The sequence below is a fragment of the Biomphalaria glabrata genome, chromosome 10 (genome assembly GCF_947242115.1).
Source record: "Biomphalaria glabrata chromosome 10, xgBioGlab47.1, whole genome shotgun sequence".
In the NCBI taxonomy this organism is placed as follows: Eukaryota; Metazoa; Mollusca; class Gastropoda; family Planorbidae; genus Biomphalaria; species Biomphalaria glabrata.
The window spans coordinates 17,495,073-17,521,979 of record NC_074720.1 but is presented as its reverse complement, the minus strand read 5'-3'; the positions used below and the strand labels follow the sequence as shown (position 1 = coordinate 17,521,979).

At 37.9% G+C, this 26,907-nt stretch overlaps 1 protein-coding gene across 1 annotated transcript in view; it reads left to right on the top strand.

Moving 5' to 3' along the window:
• Positions 1 to 3,408: 3,408 nt before the first annotated feature.
• LOC106073045 (uncharacterized) overlaps positions 3,409 to 26,907 on the top strand; it is a 41,979-nt gene continuing 18,480 nt past the window's right edge. Inside the window, exon 1 of the mRNA XM_056044382.1 lies at positions 3,409 to 4,017. The gene's annotated coding sequence lies outside the window, so the exon portion shown is untranslated. The remainder of the gene's footprint in view (positions 4,018 to 26,907) is intronic.

Genomic DNA, 26,907 nt, shown 5'->3' with positions numbered 1-26,907 from the left:
TGACGTCATATGAATGGATTCTTTAAATCTAATGCTAAAAAAACTCGGTACACCAATGTCTATGAACCCTCGATAACTGGCTCGTATTGATGAAGGCATTTTTTAGTCTAACTAGGCCGTGTGACGTAGTGGATTTTTTTCCTTTGACGTCATATGGAATTAATTCTTTAAATTAAATGCTAAAAGAACTCACTCGGTGCACCAATGTCTATGAACACTCGATAACTGGTTCGTATTGATGGAGGCATTTTTTAGTCTACATTGGCCATGTGACGTAGTGGTCTTTTTTCCCTTTGACGTCATATGGAATTAATTCTTTAAATAAAATGCTAAATCAACTCGATATAGTAATGTTATCTGACTCGTATTTCAAAAAGACATAATAGCTAGATTAAGATTTTATCTAGATTTTTTTAACTAGATCTAGATTTTTTACAGTATATCTAGATTTTTTTCAGTAGGCCTATATCTAGATTTTTTAAAACTAGATATATATTTATATTATAATTAAAATCATTCTAGGTCTAGTTTAAAATGATATAGACTAGATCAAGATATAAAATTTCAATTTCTAGACTTAAAGTGTAGATTTTGATTTCCAAACGTCTAGATCAGTATTGCAATGCTATAGCCTAATATACCAAAACTAATCTACTGTTTTAAATTTAATGTATTATTCAGTCTATTGATAGATTATCTAGGCTTTTTATTTTCGTAAATCTAATAACATCTAAATTATTCCAAATTTATTATTTAGATCTAGATATAGTAGATATAGATCTTAAGAGTACTAAATCAGAAGTTTAGTTTAGGTAGATCTGCATTCTCATTCTAGTTCCATTTAAATGAAAATACCAAAAGCTCTGTTGGTCAGTGTTGGTAACTGTGCTGAGACATCGAAGTAGGCCTACAAGCAAGATATCTATTCTTTTCTTTCTCCAATGCTGAAAGATTATCTAAGATCGCTCGTCTGACATATTGTACATATCCGGTAGATGTCATGCCGTAATGTGTAATATTAATATCAATAATAGGCTATTAGTTTGTAACCAGTTTGTTATTAAGTTAACAGCATTGCCTGGTCGTGCGGTTAGCATGCTGGGCTGATTATCTCGACGGTCCCGGGTTCATACCCAGCTCGCTGCCATCGTAAAGCGGGAGGTTTGGACAAGGAAGTTAATTATCTTTAATTTTGAAAGAACATCTGAAACATGTAAGACAGAAAACAATATTTTTTTTACAACGGCAAATAAATCTTTGAAACATTTTGATTTTTGACAATCAAAATAAATCACGACTTGAATAGTCCTTGCGAATAGGTGGATCCGACAGTGACCCGACGGGGGGCGCCTCCTAGTTTGTGTGATAACACAAACTCTCTTTGTAATCTTGTTTTATATTGAAGAGGTATTTTCGCTTCAAACCCCGATGGCGGGGGGGGGGGGTTAAAACGAACACAAAACCTCTTTGGCTACGCTCATAGATTTTAGAGTGTAATTCGCTTTTTTTTTTAATACTAAAGAGGTATTTTTTAGTTTCAAACCCCGCTGATGGGTGTTTAAACTCAAAACCCATTTGGCTACGCTCATAGCATTTTGAGTGCGTTATTTGCTTTTTTTTATATTGAAGAGGGGGTTATCGTAAATTTTGGAGGGGGTTGCAAAATAAAAATCTTCCTTAGATGTGTTCTTGGAATTTGAGGATCGTCGTTTGCATTTTTGTTTTGTTTTATAGAAGAGGGGGATTTAAACTCAAAACCCCTTGGCTGTGCTGGGGCAAGTGATGGTTTAGTATTAAAATCTCACCTAAAATAAACAAAATCGAAGCAAAAAATCAGTCACTAAATTCCGATCCCCCCTCCCCCATGGCTACAATATGTTGTATTTCTCATGTAATAATAAACGAAATAATTTTTTTTTTAAACAAAGCTTGCTGCTCAACTACTGCCATTTCTCTCAATGCTGCTATATTTATTTACCACTAATTAATTAACTTAAATAAAAAATTCTTTGTGTTGTCATTGACAACGAGTAATAGTGTAAAGTTTGAGCTTGATCCGAGAGTAAAAAAGGGAGAAAACCGTGTAAAACAAATCCAGAGACAGCCGGACCTACAGGCGGAGTTATTAAAAGCTTTACAACCAAATTGAACAGAAAGAACTACCTCCCCCTTCATCCTCGTACTTTCTCTTACTCTCCCCCCCCCTACTTCTATCCTCACTGGGAGATTTTCAACAATTAATATCAATGACAGTAACATGTTCTGGAGTACATTTTGAGCTTGAAGATCTAGTGTATGTTCTTTAACAAACCGAATACATTAAGATTGATAAAGGAAGGGAAGTGATATGGAGAAATGTGAATAGGTTGGGGGGGGGGGAACCCAAAGAAAAACGTCAGAAAGTTCTTACATTTGTTGTTGTCGCGGTAGTTGAGCCGTAAAACGCTTGGCTTCCGATTCGGGGGTCCAGGGTTCGAATCCAGATGAAGACTGGGATTTTCAACTTCGAAATCTTTGGGCACCCAGCTCTAATGGGTACCTGACATTGGGGAAAAGTAAAGGCGGTTGGTCGTTAACCGTAGGCCACAAAAAACAGATGAACTTTACATCATCTGCCCTATAGACCACAAGGTCTGAAAGGGGAACTAGTTAGGCCAAGTTCACATCTAACTTTGCAATCACTTTCACCTATCCTTTTATCTGCTGGACCGTTGGGGCACTACACAAGATCTGTCAACGTTCTTTCTCCATTCTTATCTCTCATTTGTCGTTGATATAATTTCATTCGGATGTTCTTTCTGAAAATATTGAAGCCTGCCTGGGTGGACCACTTTGGGGGCCGATTTTGAGTTTGTTTCCACACAAACTGTCTTTGTAACCTTGTTGAATTTGCTCCTAGTTTTCCTATCGGAACTTTGAATGACGCTTATATAGTGATGAAACGTTCCTAGTCATTGGTTAATGTGCTGATAATGACGTCACACTACTTATCACCAGCGTTTGTATTCCATTGGCACAAATAAACTCTCTTGAATGAGCCATGGGCGGAATGAGCTCCTTCCAAAAAGCTCCGCCTATGAAGAAGTCACCAAGCTATCGTTTGTTTAACATGGCCTCTTCTGAGAGAATGAAAAGGAAACTGATCACAGTCCAGGATTTAAAGAGACTACAATCGAATTAGAATCGGTATCAATTTGCCGAGCTTTTAATCCCAGACGATTATCACCTCCTGCGTCGCGGGCCGGGGCTACGGTAATCACTATCGACGGCGAACGGACCTCCCCCCCCCCTCTCGTGTACGCCGAGCTCAACGGGGAACGACGAAGAGAGAGAGAAAAAAAAAACTTCCTTGCAGCCGTCGGCTAAAATCAGCAGTAATCTCCCGTGCGTGCTTCAACGCCGACATTCGTGTTTCTCCTGACCCTTCCGCCCCTCGCGATCTCCTCGCCAGGGGGTTAGGTTCTTGTGATTACAAGCTAAGCTTCTCGTGTGTAAAATTGAGCCATTTTTGCCGTCTCCCTCACGGCATTTCATACACGGGCCGGGAGAAGCGGAAAAAAAAAAACACTACTCCAGCGAGCGGCGAGCGTAAACAGATCGGGCAGCCCTCGCGAGGTTTCCGACTTGTGAAAAGGGGTGGGGCATCGCCGTAGCTTTCATCAATGATACGGGCCAACAAGTGCCCGTCATAACGCCATCTAGCGGATATGAAATACAACGGGAGCAAGAAGTAATCGATAACTTGTGCCCGGGGCGAAACTTGATAAGTTCAAGGCTGATGTCGGCACTGCGCAACCGTTTACCGTAATTTTGTGACCGTAGGTGATAATTTTTTGTTTCGAAGAACCAGTACACTGTACCGCCCTCCCGTGTCGCTCGTTAATCCACCTTGTTATTGATATCCTCTACGTTTAAGATTCATAAGCAAATATGGCGGAATAGCGAGGATACCTACCACCAGTGATTGACCTAACCTGTTCTACTATTCTGACCAGCTGATTTTGACCTATAAAAAAGGTATGTCAGATTTTTATTTTCATTTTTTTTATAAATCTAATCTAGAGCTACACTAGATCTATGAATGTATTTATTCAATTATTGGAGTGGGTTTTATAAACCGCTTCATTGAGCATGATCTGGTTTACGTAGGAAACGAATATATTACATAAAATAAAAATTGGGGTCACTTAGCGTGACGATGTTCGCAAGCCTCGCTCGGCTACCCCTTGTCGATCGCTTGTCCCCAGGTGCTTTGCTTCTCCCGCCGCGCTACGAGCAGCCGATCAACTGACTGCGATCTCCGTTCGGCTCGGCTACCACTGTGTAGTGCTCCACGATTGACACTCGAGACTCGCGATGAAACGAAATAACTGCCATTCCCAGAGGCGTCGAGATAGGAAGAGTGGAATGTGTTGACTTCAACAGCCGAGGCGGCGTCAAGGGCCCAAACTCTAAATGTTGATCGCCAACAAGAGATCTCTTTAACCTTTTTTGTTTGTTTGTTATTGTTTTTTTTTTAAATTAAGTAAAAAAAAATGTGACATTGAACATTTATCCCTCAAGGTCAAACTGAAGTTTACTAAAGTACCTATTGTATACTAATACTGTAATTCAACGGGTGTGTCTAGTATCTGTTCTAGTGTTGAGCTGAATCCATGGGGTAGACATATGGGATGTTGTTGTTTTTAAATGAGTGTCTATGGAATAAAAATTGACTGTTTAAATTGAAAAGACATTTTTAACTGCCTGTGCTGGCCGGTTTTACCTATATATGCGTCGTAAGCTATAGCCTCAGTGCAGTACTATAGCCTCAGTGCAGTACTATAGCCTTATGTTGTACTGTAGCCTCAAGTTGCTACAGTTTTAAATCACGTGTATGTGTTAAACCATTCCAAGTTAATTCCACCCCAGCTATACCCTGATTCCTTGGTTTCGGTCTTTCCTTCACAACCCCTGCCCACACACACACACACCATTGTCCACTTAGAATTTGAGACACTACAATAGCTGTACGGTTGGTTGAATCATTTCAGTACACTAACTGACCCAATGATCAGTACCCTAACTGACCCAATGATCAGTGTCCACCCAACACCAACCCTGTTGTTATCTCCCAGGCGCAGTAATTAAAGTCTTTCTCGTTAACTTGTGACGATATGCAACATTTGAAATGACTGGGACATTGAGGAGGAGTAGTACAGACTTTTGTCAAATCAGAAAGGGGGGGGGGGGCTTCAATCACCATGTGGAGGGGGGCAGCTTCAATCACCATGGGGAGGGGGGCTTCAATCACCATGGGGAGGGGGGCAGCTTCAATCACCATGGGGAGGGGGGCAGCTTCAATCACCATGTGGAGGGGGGCTTCAATCACCATGGGGAGGGGGGCAGCTTCAATCACCATGTGGAGGGGGGCAGCTTCAATCAGATTATATGGCAAATAGATTATATGAATAATTTAAGGAAAATGGATTGCACTTTACAATTTGAACAAATGAAAAATAATGACAGTCTTCAATTTCGAAGATCAAGGATGAATGCAGTGTTTCTCATGACCACGCAGACCCAGTTGTGACCTGCCTATTTTGCCAGCCACTAATGCAGACTAAGCTGTTGTCCACCGGGATGTCTATTTCAGTTTTCTTTTCGTCTTCTGCGCATGTCTTTTCTTTGGGATTCAGACTATGACTAGTGTCGGGAGTTCTCCGAATTCTGAACAAATAAGAAGCATGCAATTTTTTTTAAAAACTTTAAATAGGTAGCAATGAAAATGAATTTGTCGTATACTTTGTTGTTTTTCAATGAGAATTTTGGATTTTTTTATGGCTGATTCTAATACTTCGTGTATGGCTGATTCTAATACTTCGTGTATGGCTGATTCTAATACTTCGTGTATGGCTGATTCTAATACTTCGTGTATGGCTGATTCTAATACTTCGTGTATGGCTGATTCTAATGATACATTAATTTGAAATAATGAAACGTGTTCCTATTTCAAATTTTAAAAAAAATCACTTATAAGTTTGTTTTTATTTAGATAGTGGTCAACTTAATTAATTGCCGTTCACTCACAATTCTTAGACACCGGTTCACTTACAATTCTTAGACACTGGTTCACTTACAATTCTTAGACACTGGTTCACTTACAATTCTTAGACACCGGTTCACTTACAATTCTTAGACACTGGTTCACTTACAATTCTTAGACACTGGTTCACTTACAATTCTTAGACACTGGTTCACTTACAATTCTTAGACACCAGTTCACTTCCAATTCTTAGACACCAGTTCACTTACAATTCTTAGACACCGGTTCACTTACAATTCTTAGACACTGGTTCACTTACAATTCTTAGACACTGGTTCACTTACAATTCTTAGACACTGGTTCCCTTACAATTCTTAGACACTGGTTCACTTACAATCCTTAGATACTGGTTCACTCTCAATTCTTAGACACTGGTTCACTTACAATTCTTAGACACCGGTTCACTTCCAATTCTTAGTCATTGGTTCACTTCCAATTCTTAGACACTGGTTCACTTACAATTCTTAGACATTGGTTCACGTTCAATTCTTAGACACCGGTTCACTTCCAATTCTTAGACACTGGTTCACTTACAATTCTTAGACACTGGTTCACTTACAATTCTTAGACACTGGTTCACTTACAATTCTTAGACACCGGTTCACTCTCAATTCTTAGACACCGGTTCACTTCCGCTTTGCTTGCTAAAGTTAAAGATCCTGTCTTCCCAGAGTTCTCTTTTCTTTGGCACGTCATCTCGCGACTATTTCGTGAGCTGTTGGTGTGCAGTGTGTCACGTGGTGTGTTATGTGTCATTTTAACGTTCAACTGTCACCACAGACCTGCCGCCATTCTGTGACAACTACGCTGTCACCACGGACGTGTGAAGATTAGGGTTCGGGTTTAAATTGCTCTGCCCGGGTACCCGGCGCTTTCAAAGGGCGATTACCTGGGTCCTTAACGATTACCTGAGAACTTAACGGAGAAGTCTCTCTCTCTCTCTCTCTCTCTCTCTCTCTTATATATGTCATACAATTATTAATTTTTAATTAAAAAAAACTGTTTTCTCTACTCCAGCTGTTCCCATCACTTTTCAGGCTCGTACCCCCCCCCCCCCAGCAACTTTTTTTTTGTCCTTGGTATCTTTAAAAAACCTTCTTTCTTTCTCACACACACAGGCACACATAATCACACTCCTGCTCGTTGTTTGATATGACCAGTGGAGTTGTTTGATATGACCAGTGGATTTGTTTGATATGACCAGTGGAGTTGTTTGATATGATCAGTGGAGGTGTTTGATATGACCAGTGGAGTTATTTGATATGACCAGTGGAGGTGTTTGATATGACCAGTGGAGTTGTTTGATATGACCAGTGGAGGTGTTTGATATGACCAGTGGAGGTGTTTGATATGACCACTGGATTTGTTTGATATATGGAGTTGTTTGATATGACCAGTGGAGGTGTTTGATATGACCAGTGGAGGTGTTTGATGTGACCAGTGGAGGTGTTTGATGTGACCAGTGGAGGTGTTTGATATGACCAGTGGAGGTGTTTGATATGACCAGTGGAGTTGTTTGATGTGACCAGTGGAGGTGTTTGATATGACCAGTGGAGTTGTTTGATATGACCAGTGGAGGTGTTTGATATGACCAGTGGAGTTGTTTGATATGACCAGTGGAGTATGAAGTATTGTCCCCGTAACATCCATTAGATTTTTTTTGCTGAAATCATCTTTGAAGATGGACTGGGTCTTGTGATGTGTGGGACGAACTGAACGGCACGAGTTCACAACTCTTGTTATTTAGATGACAAATAATCAAAACAATGTTTCTATAAGGATCTAACAGCCGCATTTATGGGCGACTGGATTGTGGAAAGCTTACGTGTAAGCTAGAGGTCTACGTGTATGTCATAGATGATAGATGTACGCGTTTATAAGTCTCACTAATATGGTGTCATAGACTTTAGTGTATGTTATATGTCTTACATGTGTGACAAATGCTTACGAGTATGTTATAGGCCTATACTTATGTATATGACCTATAAGTATTATATGCCTACATGTATTTCATAGTCCCACATATATGTTTTAGACCTACCTATATATATGTATACGTGTGTTATAGGGCTACATGTATATTATAGGCCTATATGTATATAAATGGCCTACATATATGTTATAGGTCATCATGATGTTATAGGTTTACGTGTATGCTATAGACATACATGTGGTTTATAGGCCTGCGTGTAGGCTTATGATATATGCCTTCTTTTATGTTAATAGTAATTAATCTATGTTATAGGCATACGTGTGTTTACATGCTTACATGCTATACTATAGCCCTTCGTGTATTGTGTAGGTCTATGTGGTTGGTATATGCCTACCTTTTTGTTATAGGCCCACGTGTGTATTACAGGCCTACATGTATGTTATATAAAGGCCTACATGCATTTTATTTAAAGGCCTACTTGTATGGTATATAAAGGCCTACTTGTATGGTATATAAAGGCATACTTGTATGATATATAAAGGCCTACTTGTATGATATATAAAGGCCTACGTGTATACTATATAAAGACATATGTGTATGTTATGTAAAGGCCTACGTGTATGTTATATAAAGGCTTACGTGTATACTATATAAAGACATATGTGTATGTTATGTAAAGGCCTACGTGTATGTTATATAAAGGCTTACTTGTATATTATATAAAGGCATACTTGCATGTTATATAAAGGCCTACGTGTATGTTATATAAAGGCCTACTTGTATATTATATAAAGGCATACTTGCATGTTATATAAAGGCCTACGTGTATGTTATATAAAGGCCTACTTGTATATTATATAAAGGCATACTTGCATGTTATATAAAGGCCTACTTGTATGATATATAAAGGCCTACTTGTATATTATATAAAGGCATACTTGCATGTTATATAAAGGCCTACGTGTATGTTATATAAAGGCCTACTTGTATATTATATAAAGGCATACTTGCATGTTATATAAAGGCCTACTTGTATGATATATAAAGGCCTACATGAATGTTATATAAAGACCTACGTGTATGTTATATAAAGGCCTACGTGTATGTTATATAAAGGCCTACGTGCATGTTATATAAAGGCCTACGTGCATGTTATATAAAGGCCTACATGTATGTTATATAAACGCCTATGTGTAATAATAAAGAGATGTAGTTCGGTAATTAGTCTGTAATGAAAAATATTTAAAATAGTTCGTGTCCATTGGTCGCTTTGAGATGACCACATGTAGCATCTGTTCATTAATGACACACCGCACTCACACACCGCACTCACGCACAGTCTTGAAAAGGATTTAATTTTTAAATTCTCAAGATTCAAACTTTCATTGATAATTTTTAAAGCGTTAAAAATTTTCGAGCATCTTGACATGGCACATTTTAATACATGCAAATAGGGCAAACCTAAAATTTAGTAATTGAACATATAAATGTAAGCGTTAGGAGGTGAAAAAAAAAAAAGGACTACAGACATCTCTGTGTTGTTTGAATTTCATTAAACAGCAGGCATGTATTCAGTCGGCTGCCTGAAGGTGACACTCAGGGGAATGAAATATAAAACTCAAATATTTAAACACGTTCTTTTTTGTCCACATCTTTTTTAAAGACTGTCAAAAGATTTAATTAGATTTTTTTTTTGTGTTTGTGAAGTATGCAATGCTGGGAGGGGAAAAGGGGGGGTGCTGGAAATTTTCACCGAAGTTTTGTAAAAAAAAATCTGGAAACGAATTTTAAATAATTCTGAAACCTTTTTACGGTTTTCCCTTCATACAAAAAAAAAAAAAGGAACATTAAAAAAAATGCTTCATTTTAATAAGTGTACTAAACTATATTTGAGGGGAGGGGCCTGGGGTTTATATACCGGTATTCATAAAAACCAAGAAGAAATTGTAAAGAGAGGTGTTTTTATATCTGGGGCGGCTTGCTCAAACTGGCAACTATCATTCAACAAGTACACCAACGGCTGGCCAGATTTTTTAATATAATTCAAAGGTTAAGGAAAAAAAAGGCATTGGGCAAAAATAAAGTCTGGCTGGAACTTGTTGAATATTTTGTTGAAATGTAAATACGGAATCCTGCATACGTTTAGTGGGGGGGGGGGGAGATAAAAAAAACCTAACCTATGATAACAGGCGGGACTAGTGAATAGCGACTACTCCTGGCTGGATTCAGGTTTCACTTCTCCTCATTGCTTGTTCCTGCCCTCGCTTCTCCTCACGTTCCTCAAGCTTCTATTCTTCTCTCGTTCACCGCTTCATGGATCTCGCGCACCCTTCATGCTCCCCCCCCCCCACACTTTTTATTCTATTCATACCCTCTGTTAGCTTTTTTTTCCCTGGGCTACAGAATACAGTTTTCATGAATCGCTCCTCCTCTACTCCCCACCTGATGTCCTCACCCCCCTCCCCACCACCAGTGAACACACTAGTAAACCTGAAGGAGGGAGGGGGAGAATTAATATCTTTCTGAAAAAAAAATAGCGAGGAGACGCGGGGGGGGGGGGACTATACAAAAAAATATGTGGACCATTTTAATGACTTGTTACACACTTCTAATAAATGGCAGAAGTTTTATGTTAGGGCTGGATTCCATGGAAGTAGAGTGATAAGGCTTTCGTGTAGTTTCAATGTTCTGATGAAGAGATAGTAGACCGCCCCCTTCTCTCTCTCTCTCTCTCTCTGTCTCTCCTTCCATTTCCTCTGACTCGTACAGATATAGAACTCGATAAGGTTTGTACATTTTTACTTCAAACGCTTAATGACCAGTGAGGTGAGGAGTGGTGGGCAGGGTCACGCCCCTGAATTACCTTTCTCCTTAGTAGCTTGACTCTTGAACAGACCAGGAGTGAAACCTTCAAACGAGCGTCCTGGCAGTGGTGGAGAAATTGTATGTGCCCCCCCTTTTTTTTTACGTTTATTACGTCATCAAGTGTTTGTTTGTGTAGTTATTTCTCTGATAAAATCTGTTCTTGTTTGGAGAAGTACTTTTTAGAAGCTCAATTGGCAATCGCCGTTTTAGTCACTTTTTCATTATGGTAGATCAATGGTGGAACGTTTTGAAATTCAAGTAATGAATTGATGTACATTCTAGTTGTTAACTGTGTGTGTTATAAAAGACATCACCATAACATCACTTGAACATCCAGCAACAAGGAAACTGACATTTTGTTTTCAGTTTTCTTCGCCATCCCGATTTAAATGACAATGTTTTTCAAAACAAAATCAGATTTGGAAATCATATTTGTGTTTAAATCAGATAAAGTCCATAAAGTTTTCACCTCAGGGAATATAGATTTATTATTGTTTACATTTGCGGTCAATTTTTATCAATACTTCGTTCTACTGGCTATGTGTTCATCTATAGTATGGCTGTTTCTTCTGACCAAGGCACAACGTCCTATCTCTTGAAGTTCTTCGCTGGCTCGCTGACGGGATGAACATTTCGATGTAGATCGATCTACTTGTATTTTCTTCAATTTCAATTCAGTTTTAGCGTTAAGGCGGAAAGGATTACCCCCCCCCCCCTTTTTTTTTTCCATTCGGCTCATGATTTGGATCTAACAATACCAGTGGGGACAGTTGAACCGGGTCTTTTATCAAGTTACCATAAATATCTTCCATGAATTAATAGGCGATAAATTAATAGGGCGTGTTATCAGCCGAAACTTACGAGAAAGGAACACACACACACACAGAGTATCGCAGAAGCCAGTAAAATCAAAGAATGTTTTTGATCACAAGGACACGCTTCTTAGATTGTCGTTTTATTTTTAGACTCTTGCGTTGAATAGATTTAAGAAAAACTTCAACAAACAACTGTCTTTGGTTTGTCAATGAAAATATGAATGTCGTGTCTTGTTAACAAAGCCCCATTCTGATGACGCAGCACACACACATTAGTGACATCACATAGAAATAGCTAGCAGTATCCTTTCTGTGACGTGTTTCTCGTAGTTAGATGCAGTTTGGTAGAATATTTTTTTTTTGGGGGGGGGGGGGGGTTAGCTGTTGTCCTTTTTTTTTTTTTTTTTACTTCAAAGTCAACTCAAGTGAATTACTCTTTTCCACTTTCAGGCCTTTTTTTGTTGGCCGAAAGTTATCGAGGGTGTCACGTGGCCAGCACAACGACCAACCTCCTTTACTTTCCACAACTAATGTCAGAAATGTAAGGACTTGAGTGCTAAACAATTGTTTGTATAGGCCTAGATCGACTATTTTCACACTTGTTCTAGATACGTCTATTTTGTTGGGTTACTTCATGAATGCTTTTCTTGTTTCAATTCTAAATGCTCTGTCGCCATGTCTCACTTTCCTGTTTAGTCTTTTTGGAGTTACACTTCACAGTCATTGAAGTTATGGATTGTCTTTAACATAAGTATGGACTATCTTTACTTGTGATATGAGAATATAAAATGTTGATTCTTCTTCGTCAGTCATCTGGCTCCTAACTGACCGCACCATTTGTTTCACAATGTCCAGTTGGCTCTTACCTCATTGATCAGGTCAGTTTTTGTATTCCCCCCCCCCCCCCCCCCGTACCCGTACGTTACTCCAGCTCTAACTTACCCCGTTCGTTTCTTCATCCCTCCGGCCTTCCAGTTCAATGGTGGCAGTTTGTTTAGTACGTAACACGCAACAATAGCCACGGTCCACACCGTTACAGTCAACCAGTAACCCCCCCCCCCCCCAAATCAATAATGTGTGTCGATATCCCCCCCCCCCCCCACACTCGGCCTCCCTTTCCGGGATCATTCCATCGGGATTGGAGTCCCGTTCAGACTCGCCATGTATAATGCAGTGTACAAGTGTAGGGGCAGGTAATCGTGGAGCTACAAATATGGAGGGAGAGAAACTCGGGCCTGAGGGCTCAAAGTGTGAGCGTTACAACGGTGTCATGTCTTCTACCATGGTGGGGTGTCGTTGGAGAATTTAAAGATCAAAGAACTTACGTAAAAAGAACATTTGAAGCCTAGCCCAGTCTACTAATATTGAGCAGGACTTTAAATAAACCAATAACTTATTCGGTAATTTTTTACTTATTTATTTACTGCCAAAAGGAAAAATCAACTTTGCATATTATTTTGAAACGTGGCGGACAGATGACACAAAACTAATAACGGCTTTTCAACTTACGGCGGCCGCAAAAAAAAAAAAAAAAAAACAGCATCAACAAAACAACAGATTGAGACTTTTTCGGTATAACCATAGCAGCCTTTGAACACGGAGGACACGCCTCTGCACGAACCACTCTGTACTAAATTTTGGAACTTAAAAAATGAATATCTCCGCTACATCTAGTCGTAAAATGATAAATTTTGCAACTGAAAATAGTAATAATATATATATATTAATATTGCTTTTATATAGCACAACTTTCATTCTTATAGCGTGTTCAATGCGCTATGGTCCAATTGTTGACCAGTGGAGGAGGGGGTATCTGGGAGAAGGTGTCCGTGCTGCCTTTACAAAAGTAAATTAAAAAAAAAGAAATATAAATTAATAAAAATGGAACTCTGATCAGGATTCAAACTCTCGCCTTCTTGCACCCTCTTGTAGCGCTAATGAGTCTAATGATGATTTTCTTTTTATCAAACTACCTAACGTACTAGACAGTTCAATTATCTTTACAGTTTCATGATTAGCAAATACTAACTTATAGCCTATTTATCTTTATAAATCTAATTTTAATTTGAAACTTATCTAGAGTAAAAAAGTTAAATTCATGATTCATACGCCTAAATATTATAAATATGTAAGTACAGAGAGAATCTATGCTCTAGTCTATCTAAATGTAGACCTAAATAGTCTAGATCTAATTGATAACAAAAAAACAACACCATATCGGGTCTCTGATACAGTTAAACATAAAATTATTACATGTTGATAAGGATCAAACTGTTTATTGTTTAATAATTTAAAAATTGTTTTCGAATTGTTCATTAAATCTAGATGTCGACATCAGGTGCGAAATGACAGGTCAGGACACTGCGCGATAAAAATAAAATTCCTGTTATGGACTTACACCTAAAGGGAATGTTTAAACAAACAAATTTAAATGTGTATTCTTTGTACTAATTAGTTAGTTAATAGATGGACAAAATATTTAACAATTTTTCATTAAAAGCTTTTCGAGCACGATATCGAATTTCAATATATTTTCTAATTTTTGGTAATCTACTTGGGACGGATGGACAGACGGACGGACAAACACACAGACTATACAAAACTAATAACCGCTGTTCCCCTTTCGGTGGCCGCTAATAATATGATCTTTCTGAAGTTTTCATGCAGCATTTTATTAAAGTTTTTGATGTGCGAAATTTCAGTTCGTTGGGAGAATTTAAAGTAATCAAAATAAATTATTCGAATCTTTATGTGTGTGTGTTTAAATACTTTTTGACTATGACACAAGTGTGAGATAAAAGTTGGAATAGAAAAAAAAAAAAAGAAACGCACAATGAAAACAAAAACATTATATCTAGTTACTTTCAAATTAGTGAAAATAATGCTGTTTTTTTTTTCTTCACTATTTCATACATGCCCATCCTATCCTCGGATGGCAGCAGAAAAAGGAGGTACGGGGACTTGTATGAATTTATCCCAGCTTGTGGGATAGCCAAATGTTTTATCTGTGTGATTGATTGATTTTGTTTTGGAGCTTTTCTTTCCCTGTCACTTTTTAATCTTTTAACTTGAAGTGTTTCTATATATAGCCCATGGACTAATGTCTCTGTTGGTGTCTGCTGGCAATATTCTCCTGTACTAGACCTGACAGCTGTGTGGAAGATCAGTCCTCCTTTAGTCGTCTGCCTCCTCACTCTAGACACGGGTCTCAAATCGTAGACAAACAAAAACCCAACGCGTCTATTAGAGACCCCCCCCCCCGCCTTAAATTGTATGATAGTGGATTATAGCAACAAGAAAATGATTTGATTAAATGCGAAGTTACTACAGGATGACATGTACAGATGACATCTGTACACATGAAGTGACATAACATGTCATCAATGACAAGTAGATAGTAGCCAGGTATATAAAAGGAACGGTTCACCTTCCAGTGTGTTCAGGTGTGTGTGTGTGTGTGTGTGTGTTAATTCTGCTTATCTATGCGGAACATTCTGAAAGGGACGACACGGTACTTCTCTAGGACCAGGCGATACTGAAGGCATTGAGTTCAAGTCTACTCCTTGGTGCGGCCAGTTATGGTGCGAGATAAAGAGTCAAGGCACTTCAGTTTTAGATCGCGCTTTGAGTCTCGCTATCTTGATACACATCAAATCTCTTTGATTTACTGGAAAAGTGGGAGAGGCACGGTGGCCGAGGGGTAAAGCTTGGCTTCCAAACTGAATGGTCACGAGCTCAAATCTCGGCGTGGTGTTGCTGCTTCCGAACCTGGGATCCTGCGTTCGTATCTCGGTGAAGAGTGGGATTTTGAATTTCGGGACTTTGAGGACACCCCTGAGTCCACCCAACTCTAATGGGTACCTGACTAGTAGGGAAAAGTAAAGGCGGTTGGTCGTTGTGTCAGAAGGTCTGAAAGGGGGACTTTACTAACGTTTCAAATCCCGGCAGCTGCGGTTTTTTTAACTTCGGGATTTTAAGTATGTTCTTTTACTCCTAACAATTGTAACATTAGGTGATATTAGTTGCATATGTTCACTATATGAACATACTGTATTCAAACATGTATGCGTGTGACTATATGAACATACTGTATTCAAACATATGTATGCGTGTCACTATATGAACATACTGTATTCAAACATATGTATGCGTGTCACTATATGAACATACTGTATTCAAACATATGTATGCGTGTCACTATATGAACATTCTGTATTCAAACATATGTATGCGTGTCACTATATGAACATACTGTATTCAAACATATGCATGCGTGTCACTATATGAACATTCTGTATTCAAACATATGTATGCGTGTCACTATATGAACATACTGTATTCAAACATATGTATGCGTGTCACTATATGAACATACTGTATTCAAACATATGTATGCGTGTCACTATATGAACATTCTGTATTCAAACATATGTATGCGTGTCACTATATGAACATACTGTATTCAAACATATGCATGCGTGTCACTATATGAACATTCTGTATTCAAACATATGTATGCGTGTCACTATATGAACATTCTGTATTCAAACATATGTATGCGTGTCACTATATGAACATACTGTATTCAAACATATGTATGCGTGTCACTATATGAACATACTGTATTCAAACATATGTATGCGTGTCACTATATGAACATTCTGTATTCAAACATATGTATGCGTGTCACTATATGAACATACTGTATTCAAACATATGCATGCGTGTCACTATATGAACATTCTGTATTCAAACATATGTATGCGTGTCACTATATGAACATTCTGTATTCAAACATATGTATGCGTGTCACTATATGAACATTCTGTATTCAAACATATGTATGCGTGTCACTATATGAACATACTGTATTCAAACATATGTATGCGTGTCACTATATGAACATTCTGTATTCAAACATATGTATGCGTGTCACTATATGAACATACTGTATTCAAACATATGTATGCGTGTCACTATATGAACATTCTGTATTCAAACATATGTATGCGTGTCACTATATGAACATTCTGTATTCAAACATATGTATGCGTGTCACTATATGAACATTCTGTATTCAAACATATGTATGCGTGTCACTATATGAACATACTGTATTCAAACATATGTATGCGTGTCACTATATGAACATACTGTATTCAAACATATGTATGCGTGTCACTATATGAACATTCTGTATTCAAACATATGTATGCGTGTCACTATATGAACATTCTGTATTCAAACATATGTATGCGTGTCACTATATGAACATTCTGTATTCAAACATATGTATGCGTGTCACTATATGAACATACTGTATTCAAACATTAGTACCCCCCCTCCCCGTGTGTGTCTCTGTATGATCGTACTGTTTTCAAACATACGTATGTGTGTCTCTGTATGATCGTACTGTTTTCAAACATACGTATGTGTGTCTCTGTATGATCGTACTGTTTTCAAACATACGTATGTGTGTCTCTGTATGATCGTACTGTTTTCAAACATACGTATGTGTGTCTCTGTATGATCGTACTGTTTTCAAACATACGTATGTGTGTCTCTGTATGATCGTACTGTTTTCAAACATACGTATGTGTGTCTCTGTATGATCGTACTGTTTTCAAACATACGTATGTGTGTCTCTGTATGATCGTACTGTTTTCAAACATACGTATGTGTGTCTCTGTATGATCGTACTGTTTTCAAACATACGTATGTGTGTCTCTGTATGATCGTACTGTTTTCAAACATACGTATGTGTGTCTCTGTATGATCGTACTGTTTTCAAACATACGTATGTGTGTCTCTGTATGATCGTACTGTTTTCAAACATACGTATGTGTGTCTCTGTATGATCGTACTGTTTTCAAACATACGTATGTGTGTCTCTGTATGATCGTACTGTTTTCAAACATACGTATGTGTGTCTCTGTATGATCGTACTGTTTTCAAACATACGTATGTGTGTCTCTGTATGATCGTACTGTTTTCAAACATACGTATGTGTGTCTCTGTATGATCGTACTGTTTTCAAACATACGTATGTGTGTCTCTGTATGATCGTACTGTTTTCAAACATACGTATGTGTGTCTCTGTATGATCGTACTGTTTTCAAACATACGTATGTATTCTACTATATTTGATTTTTGGAAGTGTTTTTAATACACGTGAAAGTATCAACTAAAAATAAATGGTGCTTCAAGTCCTATCTAGATAAGTTTTTAAAATGTGTAGAGTGTGTGTGTGTGGTTGTTTGTGTGTGTGTAAATACTTTCGTTCCTATCTCTGGTTTACATTTAGTACCAGGTCAACAGCATGGTCAGCTGAGTCAGTCTGTTAGGACACTCGTCCCTTATACTTTGTAATGGATGGGCCACTTGGTGGGTTGCTTGCTTGGGGGGAATAAATACACAGGTTTCGGGTCTATAAAACATTTGTCTCTGCATCTCTTGCCCTAGCTAGTGGAAGCATTCATTCACGACTCATCACTAAGTCTCCCACTTGGGCTGGACGAAAAACTAGATGCACATTTCATCTTTTATTACTTGCCTTGGGTCATGAACAACTCAGCACAGCTCGAAACGCAAATTGAAAAAAAGATTTTTTTATTCGCATTTTAGTCGACATACTTGTTTAATTAAACAACTTGTTTGCTTAATAACAAAAAACAAAATTACTTCCTTTTTGCTCCAATATTTAATTTTTAATTACATTTACACCCTGTCCGTACATATACTTTCTCTCTCTCTCTCTCTCTTCCTCTCCTTCTCTTCATACATATACTATCTCTTCATACTTATACTATCTCTTCATACATATACTATCTCTTCATACATATACTATCTCTTCATACATATACTATCTCTTCATACATATACTATCTCTTCATACATATACTATCTCTTCATACATATACTATCTCTTCATATATATACTATCTCTTCATATATATACTATCTCTTCATACATATACTATCTCTTCATACATATACTATCTCTTCATACATATACTATCTCTTCATATATATTTACTTTCTATATCTCTCTTTACTATTACTATCTCTCCATCTTACTTTATTCTCCCATGTATCTCGTCTCTCTATCTGCAGCAATGAAGGCGGCGTTGATAAAGTGGAACTACTTTGAAGACCTGTTACCATAGTAGCTGTAAAACTTCCTCTCTCTCTCTCTCTCTCTCTCTCTCTCTCTCTCTTCATATTCTACAGCAAGGAGTGAACATGAAATGACTAGGGAGAGGCTAAAGGTATTAATACACCACTCGCTACCACCTCCATTCACCTCGTCCCCTCCCATTCACCACCCCACCCCCTATTATTTGCGCTAGTACAAAGGGGGGATGTATGAATAACGCCAGCAATATGGTTTTCGGTACAGCCCTCGCCTGTCCGCTCGCTCTGTGAATGGGGTCCCGAGGCTGAAAAGCATACACTCCATGCCAAGGTAGGAATTTATCAAATAAAGGCGAGGGCTACAAAATTGATAGAGTGCTTTTGAAAAACTCTGAAAATTGCAGTGTACCCTCCACTCGTTGCCCCCTTCCAGTTCTGAAAATTTATTACCCTCCCCCCTTCCCCTCTCTGTAGTACATAGTTGAGGCAGACCTACACGGTTGGATATGTCCTCTAGATGTTGTTCACACAATGTGACAATATATGACCATCCCCCGTTACACACCCCCTCCTCTATGTGTTTTAGTTTACACACTTATATAGATCTCTAAAGGTTTTGTAAAATGTTGGGAAGACAACTCTTTCAACTTTTGGTAGAGAAAAAATGTTTTGGGTGGAGAGCGAGCTCTGCACTTTTGGCGGCAATGTTGTTGGCCCGTTATAATGAATAAGTCTTCAGAAATATGTCTTCAGAAATGTCTTCACAAATATGGCGTCAAATGAATGCGAAGAATAGAATTAAAATTGACCATTATTTACGTTGAAACCAGTTACGTTTAGGCTAAATGAAGTTTTGAGTGAATCTAGTTGTTAGGTCAAGCTACATTTAGGTTAAGTTAAGCATAAGAATCTTAGACCAGGTAACATATAAACCATGCTTAGTTTAGGCCAAGTTAGGTTTAAGCCTCAGAATCCTAGTCCAAACTTAGTTTAGCCCTAAGCTTACTGTAGGTCAGGTTGCGTTTTGTCCAGAGATCTCTACGTGAGACTTTTTCTTGCATCTATTTAATATACCATTGAGTGAAATATTAAATGTAAGATATGTTTTGTTCTCATTGAGACATTTGATGCACAGCTTTCAATGTTCTGGTCACCATAGTTACCGTTCTTGAGCAACTAGCTGTACTGGACCTTTTGACCACATATTCCAATGTAGAAATAGAGAAAGAACGGCATTTACGTGTGTGCTTATGATTGTGCGCGTGTGGTTGCGTTTGGGCGTGTGCACTTATTGTGTGTGTGTATGATCTGATGTAAAAGTCTGTTTGGTTTATCTGTGCGTGCGTCGTTAGTATGACCTCAATGTTATAAACTGACCTTTGGCTAGCACTATCAGCTGATAGTCAGTCACATGCGCTTAAAATGAAAGAGTTTATTGGATCAATGATGGCTGACCAGATGGCCTGGCCATTTGAGTGGTCAGTACTTGATGCCAGTATACACACATGACTAGATGTAGATTAGTTTTCTAAATATTCAATCTTACCTGACAGCGATGGGCAGTGGTCTTCATTAAACAGATGGGCAGTAGCCTTCACTAAACAAATGGGCAGTAAGTCTTCACTAAACAAATGGGCAGTAAGTCTTCACTAAACAAATGGGCAGTAAGTCTTCACTAAACAAATGGGCAGTAAGTCTTCACTAAACAAATGGGCAGTAAGTCTTCACTAAACAAATGGGCAGTAAGTCTTCACTAAACAAATGGGCAGTAAGTCTTCACTAAACAAATGGGCAGTAAGTCTTCACTAAACAAATGGGCAGTAAGTCTTCACTAAACAAATGGGCAGTCTCATCTATTAAAACAAAAGGTGCCGGAATTAAATTGTGTAAAGCCCACATAAAAACAAAATAATTAAAATTGAATTGCAAAGACACTCGACAATGTAAAATTTACACCAGAAATATGTTGGTAAAGTTAAAACAAAACAAGGTTACAAAAGACAGTTTGTGTGGAAACACAAACTCAAAATCGGCCCCCGAAGTAAAATGTTTTACATAATTTGGATAATCCTTCAGAGTTGAAGATAGTTTACTTCCTAGTCCAAACCTCCCGCAGGACGACGGGGGATGGGAGCAGGCAGGGTTTGAACCTTTGACCGTCGATAAATCCGAACGACAGTCCAGCGCGCAAACCGCACGACCAGTGGTCCACCCAGGTAGGCTTCAATATTTTCAGAAATAACATCCGAATGAAATTATATCAAAGACAAATGAGAGATAAGAATGGAGAAAGAAGGTTAACAGATCTTGTATAGTGCCCCAACCGTCCCGCAGATCAAAGGACAGGTGAAAGTGAATGTAAAGTTAGATGTCAACCTGGCCTAACTAGTTTGTGGTCTATAGGGCAGATGATGTAAAGTTCATCTGTTTTTTTGTGGCCTACGGTTAACGAGGGTGTCATGTAGCCATCACAACGACCAACCGCCTTTACTTTTCCCCAACTAATGTCAGGTACCCATTAGAGCTGGGTAGACTCAGAAGTTGAAAATCCCAGTTTTCACCAGGATTCGAACCCGGGACCCTCTGTTCGGAATAAATAAGGTAATTGTTTTGAAAATGCTCAATCTCATATTCCAATCCTCAAAAAAAAAAAAAAAATTTCCGCTATATAGAAAAAATGTTCACAAAAATGAAGTTTATAAGATTACTATTCGTTTTAAATTAGGTCTAACATATAATGCATACTAATTAGCTTTTTCTCTTTAAAAAACTGCTTGCATAATTGATTTTAAAAATTAGAATTTTCGCTTTCAGGGAAATAAAAAGTAGCCGTTGCATCATAACTTTGAATGGTCTAAAATATTGTGAAGTCGGATTTTCAATATCTTTTCTAGTTTACGAGATCTAAACGGGACGGACGGACAGACGGACAGAAATTTCGCACAAAACTAATAGCGTCTTTTCCCCTTTCGGGGGCCGCTAATAAATCAAAGCAATAATTCCTTGAAAGTTAGTGTTCTGAAAATTTAGCTAACAAGAAAAGTTGTTTAATATTAAATAGCTGCTGGTACTCGGACTATGCCATATAATTGCAAGTATTTCGACTAAGTAATATAGTGGCTATTACTTTGTCAAATATTGACTACTGCGATGATCATATAACATAAGGGACAATACTAATGACTATAATAGAGTTAATTAACAGAATAATGGTTGATAAAACTAACACTCATCGAGACAATGCGATGTTCAGCTGTGCAGTTGTTACACCTTGATTACAAATAAGCATCACTCCCACATCATTTTAACCCTCGCAGCTGTCTCCTTCTCCATTCACCTTCAAAACACTTAGCAGCGTACTAAGTACTTACAAGACTTTGCTTTTTATCGCTTGGCTCGTGAAAGGCGAGGGCGGAATTGAGTTTAAGGTTTAGAGCCTGTTTCATAATGTACGCTATGCTTCTGAATGTAATGGGTTAATTACCTCGCATTTAATGAACCGAGACAGCTTGCTTTAGTCCAGTCTTAGCTAGGCGTTTCAAATGAACAGTTCGAATCTTATAATATTGATTTTTTTGTTTTATTGTATTGAACGTTAGGCATGAGTCTTAATCCTATGAATAGGCCGCGACAGTTTTATCAAGGCACAAAGTACATCTCAAGCTGAAGTGAACCAGTGGCGTCACTAGGGTCGGTGTCACCCGGTGCGGTAAGCTCGGGGTGTCACCCCTCCTCCCAGGAAAAAATAATCTTCCCCTCAAAAACAACACAACTTTCTTTATTTTGAACAATAAAACTGTAAATTGTTTATACTCGAAAAATGGTTTTCTATTCTATTTTAAAATGTTGTTTTTCCCATTTTATCGAATGTTATTGTATAAATTAAAAATGTAATATCATACAATTGAGGAACCTTGAGTTGAACATATTTTTTACTAGAGATTATTTAAGAGCTCCTTAAGGAAAAGGTCTTAAATTATACTAGTGTTTCCCAGCTGCTTCCAAAAAGGCAAATTAAGCACTGAACTGGTTTATGTCCCGCCAACGTTATCAAAAACACACACAAAAAAAGCCTAGAATACCAACAAAGATCAAAAATTCAGTTTTGTGGATTTAAAAAAAAAAAAAGTTTGATAGCGTTCATCGGAATCACTCTGGAAAATAGCAAGAGAGTAAGGCATCTTGCAACGATTTGTCCAGATTCAGCAATATGTCTAAAGCAAATTAAGCTGTTGTCTCACAACAGACGGTGGAATACTTCAGCATCGATACGGATTAGGGTGTATCTTATCCCCATTTCTCTTTCTTGTTGCCATCGACGATGTCATTAAACAGGCTGCATTCGGGTTCCCATGGAGTAAATCAAACCGAGTTGGATTATGCAGAAGTCATAGCATTACTTTGAAATACAATTGTATACACAATACACGAGATGACCGATAAAAACGCCCTCAAAGTTATACATATAGGGTGCAGGTTATCCAGTTCCCGATCAACATTGGTCATACAGATCTAGAACAAATAGTAAAATTAACCTATTTAGGCAGTATGTTATCTCAAGCAATGGAGATATATATCATGGTGTTGCATGTCGGATTGGAAAGCAGGAGCCGTCTTTCAATAAGTACGGCCTATCGGCCATCTACGCTTCGAGGCGAGGAAGGTTGAAAAGAGGCTGAGTAGTGATGGCTGAGAAAGGATCCTACGAATCCTCCAGAGATAATTTTACCAATAGAGAAATCTTTTCGCACACAGGCATTCGCTGTCTAAGGGAAGAGGCGACTGAACGTCAATTGACATTTGTGAGACATATCATGAGACAAGACGAAACACGTTAACTTAAGTCAGACTTAACATGAAAGCCGAAAAGATGAAATAAAAAACATGGCCGTCCACGTCTAACCTGGCGTCACACCTTTGTAGAAGTCCTGAATTTCGTGGGCACCTGATAAGTGGCTGTGAAAGTCGCTTTAGACTGATTTCCGTGGAGAAAGCTTGCAGCCTTATGCGTCGAATGGCGTGCGACAGGCTTACACCTGTGTTTTTCTACATTTCTGAGCGTCAGAAGCTCTTTCTCCTTAATAAAGTCAAATAGAATTAAATTAGAAGGGTTGGGACATGTCGATACTAAATTGTGAGAGAAATTCGAGGCAGTAATTTTTTTTTTTAAAGTTGCATTTTGGAAAAGTGCAGTTTTTGAAGAATGACCAATGGGCTTATTTTGAAGAATGACCATTGGGCTTATTTTGAAGAATGACCAATGGGCTTATTTTGACTAATGACCAATGGGCTTGTTTTGAAGAATGACCATTGGGCTTATTTTGAAGAATGACCATTGGATTTATTTTGAAGAATGACCATTGGGCTTATTTTGAAAACTAACCAGGTAGTAAGTCAACTTCTGATGTTGGTGGAAGTGAGTTTACTAATAAGTATTTCCTCAATAGCTGTTTACCCAATTAATTTTCTTTAAATTGTTATTACTTGTGTCTGTCATTGTACACATCAATTATTAACCCTCCCCCCCCTCTCCTTTCACGTATCGTCTTCATTGATCAATATCACTTAGTAAATAAATAAAGAAAAAAAAAGATTTTTTAAACGATGAATACAATGATAGTGTGTGTGTGTTTAAGGGGTTATGTTTATTTTATGTTATTTTTGAAACACGTATTCGCCCTTCCTAGTCCAATGAAACAAACAAACAAACACGTGTGTGTGACGTTCTGCCCGTACATCCAAAAGCACCATCACGCCACTGCCTCTAGGTGTTCGTCTGAAACGTGTAGTGATACATTTTAGAAGACTGTCAGTTTAGGACTATGCAATGTGCATTATGACCTGTTGATTTAGTTGCATGAAAAGTTTTCTGTACAGTTAGAGTAAGTTTTTGTTTTGTTTTGTTTTGTTTTGTACATGTTATTTCTAGTTTTACCAAAATATGTACACAGACTTTCAGAGTTAATAGCCCCCCCCCACCTTTCTCTCACTCTCTCTCCTGTCCATTTTTTTTTGGGAAACCATGTTAAGAAGATTATTTTCCAATGAGAGACCATCTCTAGGAGGTTATTGCCAAACGGCAGGACATTATTTAGGAGGATATATCCCTATGTAAGGCCGTGCTTTCCATAATGATGTAGTCTTAACATTTACTTAAATTTTTTTTGCCTGCCTCTCTTGTGTGTGTGTGTGTGTCTGCTCTTACACCGTGTAGTTATGTACACCCCCCCACACACACACAAAAGAAAAAAAAAGAAATCCATGCATGAAAATGAATATCTGATTGAGCACCAGTGTACTCTGGGTAATCCTTTCTCAATGTTGACTCTTGGGTTCGACTCCCACAAAATTTTGCCAAATGTTGAACTGAACATGAGCGTAAAACATAGACATCCGCCACCCCCCCCCCCCCCCCAATCCTTTCATTTTAACCGCTCTCATTTTTTTTTTCTCTCAGGCAATGATTGTATCATCAAATGGACTCCTTCAATCACTGTAGTCTACATAATAGAGACCAAAATGACATGGTCTCAACACGTGTTACATAACAATAAAAAGAAGTTAACAAAAGGGAGTTTATGTTTTCAACCAAACTCTTTTTATATTTTGCTCAGCAATGCAGGTAAAAGGGCAACTTTTGATATTTTTTGAGCACGGAAACATGAGGAAGAAATTACATTGACAGTAGCGCTTTTAGTGTTCGACTGATGAATATGTCACTAGTGACAGTAGCGCTTTTAGTGTTCGACTGATGAATATGTCACTAGTGACAGTAGCGCTTTTAGTGTTCGACTGATGAATATGTCACTAGTGACAGTAGCGCTTTTAGTGTTCGACTGATGAATATGTCACTAGTGACAGTAGCGCTTTTAGTGTTCGACTGATGAATATGTCACTAGTGACAGTAGCGCTTTTAGTGTTCGACTGATGAATATGTCACTAGTGACAGTAGATGTAATTATTAACATAGAGAACTAATCGAAACCTCTGGGTTAACAAAACATCACAAGGAAACATTCAGGTGTTGATATACAAAATATTGTGAACTACAAACTATCTTCTTTTATACAAACATGTAGTACACGTGAACATAATGCACTGATGGTTTGTTTTGTCTGGTACACATTTTGAACACGTTTTTTTCTCCCACTTCCCATTATCGGATGAAGTTGGAATTTTGCAAAATTATTCATAGTCGATGACATTACATAAATACAAAAACAAATGACCAATTAGTTAATAATCAATTAGTGGTAGTTAATTATTTTTGTTTGATGTGGGGAAAAGAGGTTATTTGGAGGTTATTTGGCGGTTCTTCCCTTTAGATTAGCTTTGTGTTTTTTTTAAAGTATTTTAAACAAATATTTTGCTTGTTTTTTTGTGTTTTTTTTTCATTTGAAGGAAAACGCTGTAGAGTAGAGTACATACAAAGCATTGTTATGAATATCATTCGTGATTGTAACAAAAGTACACTCTCTGTAACCTATACGTTTCTGATGCCTAAAAGAATACTTAATTAAGTATTATCTATATTTATAATACTTTTTAAAAACCACATATAACTTTAAATCTTATTTAAACATTATTTATTTGTATTAAAAAAACAACAACACAAACTGGATGTCTTTCTAAAGACCAATAGTAGCCATTACACTTATTTTTAATCTATAGAATATGGTGAAATTTGATTTTCAATAGAGCTTTTAGTTTTTGACTACTAAACGGATGTAAAGACAGACTTCTTAAAACTAATGGCAGCTTTTCTACTTTCGAGGGCCTGTAACATCTGAATGTATATTTTCTCTCCATTAGATGCTTGTCGATTGACTTAGAGCTCAGGCTGTAGCGAAATCTGAAAGAAGTTAAATGGAACAAAAAAATGAGGGGGGGGGTAGTATTGACACATAAATACCTAGCCGTCAGAATTGTGTTTACTCAAGCAGATGTAGCAGTGACCTTAAAATGTGTGGCTTTGACCTTGATATGGTGATGTTTGACCTTTTTTTCGGTGCCTTGACCTTTTCAATTTATGACAGTAAATGTTTCCCTCATCTTTCAAAGACCGTCCATTCATT